Raw genomic sequence first — 9,703 nt, 5'->3', positions numbered from 1 at the left:
GTTTCGAGAGTGAAAACCCCTCCTGGGTCAGTCACCAGGGGCCCCCGGGCTGACCGGCCAGGGTGTGAAGCCGCCGGGCGGCTTCTTGAATACCTCCAGCGACGGCGAGCTCACTTCACCTCTGGCCGGATGTAGGTGCTCACTGAAGGGGGACGCTCGCTGAGCGGGCAGGGGTAAATCCACGAAGGTGTGGGATCAGGCCGCCCCAGCGGGAACGGAAGGACAACCGTGGCCAACAGCTCACGTTCATCACAGCCTACGTTCGTGCACGTGCGGCTCCCAGCACCCCACCCTCGACGGACCGCAGAGGACCAGGTCCGGCGGCCGGTGAGCTGAACAGTTGCACGTGTCACACACTGTGCAAATCGCCCCACACCCATGACCTCATCTGGTTCCCGCCACGGCCTGCCTCAAGCATTATTATCTTTCCTACTTCGCGGATGAAGACAGTGGCCTGGAGAGATCAGGGCCACGGTCGCGGAATCACGGCTGAGGCTCGGACCCGCCGACCCCGGGGCCCACGCCTGGCAACCACACAACGGGGCTGGGGATGCCGGTTGCACAGCTGGGCCTGGTCTCCCGAGCCCCACGCCCCCCCTGCAGAGAGGTACGCCGTCACCAGGGAGGATCAGACTCCGGAAAAACATCACCGACACAAAACAGTGAGTCCACAGAGAAAACGGCAATTAAATACCTGCCCGGGGCACCTGGGCCCCAGGTACAGAGACACAAGGTCTTTCCCAAACTCAGCCGTCAGGTCAGCGTGTGCCTACTGTGTGCCGGGCACCGGGGGAGGCCCTGGGGATCCAGAAGGGATGAGGCCTGGACCACACGGAGGGTGGTGGGCAGGGAGGGGCGGGCAGGGCCGCAAGCCGACACAGGGCAAAGAAAAAGCAGTAGGTGTTACAAGAGTGGTGAGGACTGTGGCCGCTGAGGCTGGGAGAGGGGAACCCTGGAGGGCTTCTTGGAGGAGAGGGCCTTTTCAGTCATTCCTTTGCTCGCTCACCAAAGCCACGTCTGCTGTGTCCCCACAGGCGCTCTGCAGAGCGTGGGATGTGAGGACAGCCTACCCCTCCCCGCGGGATGGGATCAAGAGTCGACCGGAGGAGCAGACAGAAACTCGTCCAAGTGCCGGGAGGGGGAGAAGGGCTCTGGGGACGAGGGAACCAGACGCCGGGCTCGTCTGCGGTGTCCAGGGGAGGCTTCCTAAAGCGAGAGGCGTTTGGGCCGGGAAGAGAACGCTGAGGGCCCAGAGGAGGGGTCGGGGGCTCGGCCGGGACCGGGAGTGGCCCTGGATGAGACTTGACCGCGGGGACGACGCAGGAGGGCTTCCTTGCGCCCCGGCGGCACCAAAGAATGACCTCAGTCCTTCCCGGCCAAGGCCTCCCTCTGGCCCAACCCCCCGGGTCAGGAGGCACAGGTGCCCCTGGTGTGGCCCATCCCGAGAGGCACAGAGCAGACCAGAGGAGAGCACAGATGCACCTGCCGGGGCAAAGGGCCATCAGGCGGGAGCGAGGGGGCAACGCGAGGGGCCTCGGCCAGGCCCCGCGGAGACGCCGGACGGAGAGGAGCAGGGAGAGGACAGCGGAGTCCGCGGTTACCACGATACCGGCTCCAAGCGGGTGGGTTTGCCCGGCGGTGTCCCCAGGAGGTCACAGGCAAACTGACCCCGTGTGAGGGGAGCCCCCCGACCCAGGGCCACCAGGCGGGCAGAGGGTCAGGCGTGGACGGGCTTCCGGGAAACACAGGTCTCCGGGAAAGACCCGGGTGTTCCTGCCTGGATAACCCGCCGAAGCCGGGAGCGCCGGGGAACCCCAGGGGTCTGCTCGCCCGACCCGCGACCTGCAGTGAAGCCCCCGCCCCCAACAGCACGGCCCAGCTGTGGAGGCTGCAATCAAGCCTTCACTGTCTCACCTTAAAAACGCACGGGCCAGCAAGGATGTCTAGACCCGGGGGCAAGAAGGACCCAGTGGGGGAACACTGGGGAACTAGGGCTATCACGGGCGCCAAAGCGAAAATTCAAAAACCTCCTCCATATCCTCAGGGAGATTTGGTTCCCCATAAAACAAGAACAGGGGCGCCCGGGTGGCTCAGTCGGTTGAGCGTCCAACTTCGGCTCAAGTCACGATCTCACGGTTCGTGGGTTCGAGCCCCGCATCAGGCTCTGTGCGGACAGCTCAGAGCCTGGAGCCTGCTTCGGATTCTGTGTCTCCTCCTCGCTCTGCCCATACCCCGCTTGTGCTCTCTCAAAAATAAATGAATAAAGGTAAAAAAAAAATTTTTAAAAATTAAACAAGAACAGAATTCCGTGAAAGGGTGGAGACGACCCCCAAGATAAGAAAGAGCCCCAAGGAACTCACGATACAATAGCAGTAATGCAAAGCTCAGTGGAAAGTGTTGCAAACGAAGTTGCAGAAATATCCCCAAAAGTAAGACAGCAAGGAGACAGCGTCGGTGGGAAGTAAGAGTACGAAACTCGGAACATCAGCGCATGAGTCCAACATCCAACAGACGAGAGCTCCAGACAGACCGGGGGGTGGGGGAGGGGGGGAACACAGGAAGCCAAACGAGGAGCGTTTGCAGACGGACCCAAAGACCCTCCACGGCACGTTGCCCGGAAATTCCCAAGTGTCCGGCAGGAACAGGAGGTCCGAAAAGCCGTGAGAAGGCCCGGACGGTCACACACAGAGGCCGGGGAATGAAAGTGACTTCTCTGTGTGTTCCGGGCTGAACTACGACCCCCCCACCCGCTTCCTATGTGGAAGGTCCTCATCCACAGCACCTCAGGGTGCCATGTGACCTGGAAATGGGGTCCTGACAGACATCACTGACTGGGGTGAGGTCACACCGCAGCGGAGCAGGCCCCGAGTCCAGGATGACCCAGGTCCTCGGGAAAAGGGGGCATTTGGGGGGCGCCTGGGTGGCTCCGTCAGTCAAGCGTCCGACTTCGGCTCAGGTCATGATCTCGCGGTTCGTGGGTTCGAGCCCCGCGTCAGGCTCTGTGCTGACTGCTCGGAGCCTGGAGCCTGCTTGGGATTCTGTGTCTCCCCTCTCTCTACCCCTCCCCTGCTCTCACTCTCTCTCTTTCTGTCTCAAAGATAAACAAACATTAAAAAAAAATTTTTTTTTGAAGGGAGCATTTGGACACAGACACACGCACGGGGAGACGCCGCGGGACGGTCAGGGCGCAGGAAAACTCCCAGGAGCAAGAAGAAGGGCATGGAATTCATTTGCCCCCAGCCTCGGAAGGGAGCAGGCATGATGTCGGAGTTCCGACCCCCAGAACCAGGGGACAGGGAAGGGGGAATCGTGATGCGTGAGCTGCTGTGACAGCAGCCGGAGCAGACTAACGTTAACGGCGGGAGAGGGACGGGGACCCCCGAGAGAGGTCTCCAGCCTCAAGTTCTGCAGCCAGCCAAGGACCAGCCCAGGGTGAAGGTGGAATAAACACACCGTCAGCGACGCGGCATCGCAGGAACGCCCACCCCCCACGCGCCTGTCCTGAGAAAGCCACTGCAGGATGACGCCTGGCCCGAAGTGCAGCGGCAGACGAGAAGGGAGGAAGACAGGCTCCGGGAGGCGGGGAGGCATCCCAGGGGGCCCGGCGGTCCTGGGGGCGGCTGGAGCAGGGCGCTCGGGAGGCTGGCACAGCAGGAGGCGCTGAGGGACCGAGGAGTGTTTGGAAACAACTTCCGGCAGACGCAGGGCACCAAGCGCACCCGCTCTCGCACACGTGAGCGCCACCCGTGCGACAGACGACACTCGGCACCTGGGCCGCGGCAGCGAGACGATGGCACGACGAAAGCCAGGGCCCAAACGGGGCCGTGAGAGGAAGCGTCGCCACCCCTCCGGCTTGGCCAGCGTTCACACGGTCAGAAGGAAGCAAGCGCGAGGTCTCGGCCGTGGTGGTGACGTCCCCGTGCGGCGGAAAGTGCCGGGCCGTGGGGTTCGGCGCGCCGAGGCCAGGTTCAAACAGGATCCTTGCATCCAGTGTGCGAAATCCAGACCCGGGAGCGCAGGGTCACAGTCTGCGTCCCCTCGCCCCCTCCCCCGCACGCAGGCCGGAGAACCTGGGACACGGCAGCGCTCGGCCGTGCCTGACGTGCACAGAGAGGCCCCGAGCCGTTAATCGATTCACCCCCCTCCCTGGTGGTTCCGGTAAATTCCGGCTCCGGTCCCCGCGGGCGAGTGAGAGGCCGATGGGGGGCCCCCCACCCCAGCGAGGACGGCCAGCTGACCACCGGCGGGCAGCTCTGTGACACCCCCGTCGGGACCTCTTGGCCCCGTTGGCCCTGAGTCCTTTCAGGGAATGACTCGCACCGGTGATCATGAAAGAAGGGACCAGGGACACCGGGACGTGCCCCGGCTCCAAGCTGGGCCTGCTGTGGGGCCCTGGCCACGCGGCCTCGGGCCCCCTCCCCGAGGAGCCCCCGGGGAGCGGCCCGTGGGGGCTCGAGAAGGAGGAGAGTGAGGGCCTGGCTCGCAGGGGACGACCCGGGCCTCCTCCGCCAGGTCACGGCCACCAAGTGATGGGAAAGCAGGTTTGGACAGAAGGGTCCAGGGGAGCGTCCAAAGCCCCAGGCAGGGCGGGCCCGCAGTTGGGAACCGACCCACGGAGAAGGAAGACGCTCGGGGCCTCGGGGAAAGAGAGACGCAAACATTTTCGAACTGGTCCCAGCGAGCACAGACGTGGATTCTTAGGAACGTGGAGACCAAGGCTCCGGATTCTGATTCTTTCCCTCCACCTGCGAGGTTTTGCCCGCGTTACCCAGAAGCACGCACGTCTGACCACAGAGGGGGCTCCCGTTCCCCAGCATCACCACGGTCGAATCTCGGGTCGGGGGGCTTCCTCCTCGAGCACAACCTGATCCTACCGGTTGTGGTCCTGGCTTTCGGGTGCCCTCGTGTTCCCGGTCCCTGACATCAGGCCCGGCCCTCTGTCCCCCCCCCCCCCCACCGACACCTCTCAACAAGACCACATTACAGTCCGGCCGTCACACACGGGGCCCCGGGGACGCTGGCATCATCGGTCGGCAGGTGGGAAGGCGGTCAGGCAGGGGGTTCTAGGGCGCAGGCCCAGAAGCGGCCACACCGGCTGCATCCCGCTCTACGGGCCAGCCAACCACCAGCAGGCTGGGGACCGTCTGTCTGTCCAGTCTGTCACAAGGTCCCTTCCAGCACATCTGCGGGTTCCCGAGCTGCTGTCACAAAGACCGTCTGCTCGCCCCGCGCCCTGGGAGTTCCTCTCCACCAGGGGGAGAAGGCGGCCTTCCTGGGGACTGGCTTCTGTGGGTGCCGGTGGGCGGTTCCCACTGACGGCAGCTGTTCCTGAATTAACGGGAACGAGGAGGGAGGGAGGGAGGGAGTGTTCGGGGAGACTGGACCCCCGGGGGCCTCTTTGCTGCTGCCCCCCCCGCCCCCCACTGCAAGTCTCCCCTCCCTGTTCCCTCCTCTGATGTGAACTCACCCAGCGGTGGGGCCCGGGGATGTGGCCCGCGAACGGGCAGGCCGGGCCGCAGATGCCAAGTCCTGGGAAAAGCAAAGAAATTTCTAGGAGACAAAGGCGAGCCATCGGCAGGATGAATGCGAAAGCTCGAGACCAGCCTCTCTTTTCTCGTATAGAATCCCCCGCGGGGTCCTGAAAAACTTGTTCTTGGTATTTATTAGGAACAGGGGACCTGTGTCCCTGAAAGCCTGCACCACTCGCCCCCCCCACGACATACGCAGCAGGTGCCCCGAGGCTGCGCGTCCCTCCCCCGACTCGGGGCTACGACCAGGCTGTGGAGTAAACTCTGCTCTCCAGCCAGAGGACAAGCCGGTCCCGGAGGCAAGCCCAGGGCTGAGGCCGGCCAGCGTGCGAGCAGGTGACCCCGGGGCCACAGCGTGCCTGGTGGTCAGAATGACAACAGCAGGGTCACCCGCTTTACGTGCATTAACTCGCTCGCTCCTCCCGAGCACAAACCAGGAAACCTCGGGCCAGAGGGGCAGGGATTGGGGGGGGGGGACCCACTTCGAAGGTTGTTTGTTGAAAGACTGGATCAACCTGGAGAGAACATGCGCTGAGGCTCAGCAGGGACCCCCGAGCACCGCCAACACGAGGAAGGTTTACGGGGGGCGCGGGCAGGACGCGCAAGGCCGTGGGAGACAGTAACAGCCAGGCCCCCACGAGCCCTGAGGTGGAGTGCGGGCGGCAGGGGAGCGGCCCCTCTCCGGTGCCCACGGCCTCACCCCCCAGCCTGTGCACGCGTGGCCTTCCACCCCAACAGGGGCTCTGCAAGAGTGATCCTGGGGGCACGGGGGCCCGGCTGGTCATGGGGTCCTGCTAAGGGGGACGCAGGGGACTCGGAGGAGGAAATGTGACTACAGGGACTGCGGTGACAAGGGGCAAGGAGCCACGGCCCGCAGGCCCGGAGCAGCTGGAGGCAGAAGGAACAGGGTCCCGTCCCCGAGCCTCCAGGAGGAACACCACGCGCCCACACCCCAATTTTAGTCCCTCGAGGTCCATTTCAGACTCCCGACCTCCAGAACCCAGAGACACACGTGCGACGTCTGAGCCTCCGCGTCTGTGACGGGCGACACCTCGATCACAGGGACACCCGGTGACCTGAGCGCAGCACTGCCCCGGCAGCACGTGCACGAGAGCCCCCCCAGAAGGCAGCTGAGGGGACAAAGCCTTGACCTCACTGTCCCCAGCGCCCGACCCGCTGGCAGGCTTCCATGGGAAGAGGGAGCCACTGAGGAAGCACCCGGACAGCTTCCGGGAGAACAGAGCATAGTGAAGACACGGCAGAAGGGCCACATGGAGATGCCGCTCGTGTCCCGTGCAGGGTTCGGGGCCACGCGCGAGTTCTGCGGAGGAGCAGGGACGTTCCTTCCGGCTGGAACACGAGTGGACAGTCCCAGGAGGACTGTCACGGCCCCGGGCACAGAGGGGGACGTACGTCCTTCCGGCGTCCTGTCTTCCCCCCCACCCCAGCCTGGCCACCCCTCGCTCGCCTTCAAGGACGGGATTCTGCTGGATGAGAGAAGGGCGCCCCGCGTCACACGGGGACGCCCTCGGGCCGTGCCCCTGGCAACGGACGCTCACAGGCCAACATAGCTGGAACGCGGGGCCAGCTAGCCGATACGGCAGCTGAACAAATTAGGAAGAGGTGCCCCTTCCTCCAGACATTTTCCCGCCCCCTGCTGGGAACTTGCAATAACCACATACCTACGACGACCATGAGACAAACAGGGGCCCCTGGGTTGTGCAGTGCCCAACGCGCACAACTGTAAGTGGCAGCCCAGGAAGCTTTCGTGGAGCCCCATCACACCCCGAACGATGGCGGTGATAGGTGCTCTCCTTTGCTCTGTTTGTCTGCCTCCCGGGCCCCCGCCCAACGATCTCGCACTCCTGCCGGCAAAGACCACCAGGAGCACAAACGCAGCCGGCTTCCGCGCTAACCCAGGAGAGAGCACAGAAGAGACTCCCCCGTCGCATCACGTTCACACGCAGCTCGACGAGTCACACTGAATTGTGAACGGTGCGCAGGGTCGGAGTGGGACGGGGGCACGGTCCGCCACCACCCACACCCCGACACGCGCCCCTCGGGACGCGCTGGGAGCACCACATGCCCCAGAGACGGCGTGAGGCACGGAACGCAGAGCACCTCGTTTGGGACGAGCCGGTAACGCTGCTGACACACGGGGTCAAGGTTAACGCACCCATTTTTTGCCTTTTTAACGTAACTTCCCGGAAACCGGACGTCACAGCTGCCGCCTGGACCGCGATGCCCTCCCCGCCTGGGCCCCCGTGGGACGCGGTGCCCGGCTGTGGGCTCAGGGCCGCTCGACATCAGACCTCAGGGGCTACGGGACACTGTCCCCCCAGCTCTTCCCTGGGGGAGGGCTTGGTGGGGACGTGGGGTCAACTCGCTATGAGGACACACGATGTCCCGGCCGAGAGACAGATCTCAAACATGCTCTTCCCCCCTTATCTTCCTTCCCCCTCCTTCCCCCCCTTCCTCCCTCCTCCTTCCCTTCTCCCTCCCTTCCCTCCTCCCCCCTTCCTCCCCTCCCTCCCTCCTTCCTCCCCTCCCTCCCTCCTTCCTCCCTCACCCCCTCCCTCCCTTCCCTCCCCCTTCCTTCCTCCTTCCCTTGGCCCCCTCCTTTCCTCCCTTCCCTCCCTTCCTGCCTCCCTCCTTCCTCCCTCCCTCCTTCCTCCCTCGCCCTCTCCCTCCCTTCCCTCCCCTCTTCCTTCCTCCCTCCCTTGCCCCCTCCTTTCCTCCCTTCCCTCCCTTCCTCCCTTCCCTCTCTCCAGCCCCCATTCCCTCCCTCCCTCCCATACATCACACTCACGCGTAGACTGTCCCGGGAGGAGCATTGTACAAAAAGTCCCAGCCCGGAAACATGGAAACCTTGAACACTAATCCTGAGGCTGTCCCAGAACTGCAGTGGGGTCTGGAATGTTACTGCCCTTCTCCGAGCCTCAGTTTCCCCATCTGTACAGGGGGGTGCCTGGTGGCATTCGGACGCTGCAGCTCTAAACCCTCCCTTCCCTGTGCCCTGCCCGCGGGACCTGCTGGCGACCCGTGAGAGTCAGAGAGTCAGGGCAGGTCGGGGCTCCTGGGGAAGCAAAGCTTTCTCAGGGCTCCCAGCCAGTCCCAGCTCCGGCCCTGGGGACCCCAACCTGCTTGATCTCTGCTGCCCCCTGCTGGCCACTCGGAACCAGCTTCCAGTTCGGTCCCTCGGAAAGGTTGGAAGGGGCGACATCCCAGGACCCTTCTGCGCCCACCTGCCCAGACCTGGCCCAGAGCACCTCCCGGAGGCTGTGTCAGGGCCACAGGAAGCCAGCGCCGGGGCCAGAGGCCTGGACAGGGTGGCAGCGCACCTCGGGGCCCTGGTCAGCTCTCCCCCCCCCTGCACCAGCCAGATAGGGTGAGAGGCACCTGGGTCCTGAAGAAGAAACTGTGGTCCCGTCCTTGGCCTTTGGACGGGGTGAGTCTGTTCTGTGTCTGGATCCGGCACACACGGGGGGAGGGGGGCGGGGAGGAGGGGAAGTGTGCCCAGCAGGGCAGAAATCACCAGGGAGGGGTGCGGCCGGGGGGGAGGCTCCGACCACCCGAGAAAGGCAGGTGGCAGGCAGAGAGGGGAGGGCTGACCAAGAAAGGCCTGAAGCAAAATGTGGCCGATCCCCACCCCCTGGGTGGCTGGTGGGTCTCCAGGGAGGGAGGGTCTCCAGCCTCACGGGTTCCACACGGTCTCCAGCACTGGGGGGGCAGGCAGCTTCCACACACCCTCTCCCCCCCACCCCGCCTCTCTTTTCTCTGGGGCTTGCAAAGTCCTAGGGCATCAGGAGGGGGCATGGAGGCAGGGGACCAGGGTCGTGGGACACATTCTGGCCTCAGCACAGACGGGGTGAGACCCTCACAGACCCCAGGGAAGAGGGCGGTGGAGGGAAGGCCGCACACTGAAAACGGAAGGAGCCTGGGGGCCGGGCGTCTCCGGCCAGAGGTCCTGGTCCTCAATTAATTCCCTCGCCCGGCTCTCCATCTGCTTTGCAGCCTCCGGTGGTCCCGCCCAGGGCAGTGGGAGGCCGGTGACCGTCCCGCTCCAGCCCACGGTGTCCCCTCGCCCGACCCGCTCCCCTCTGCTTCGCGCACATATACCTGGACGGCCCTCAGCCACGAGCCTGAACCCACCGAACGCTAACCCCCTTTCCTTG

Source organism: Lynx canadensis, chromosome E1, assembly GCF_007474595.2.
Source record: "Lynx canadensis isolate LIC74 chromosome E1, mLynCan4.pri.v2, whole genome shotgun sequence".
In the NCBI taxonomy this organism is placed as follows: Eukaryota; Metazoa; Chordata; class Mammalia; order Carnivora; family Felidae; genus Lynx; species Lynx canadensis.
This window is presented reverse-complemented; position numbering follows the sequence as displayed.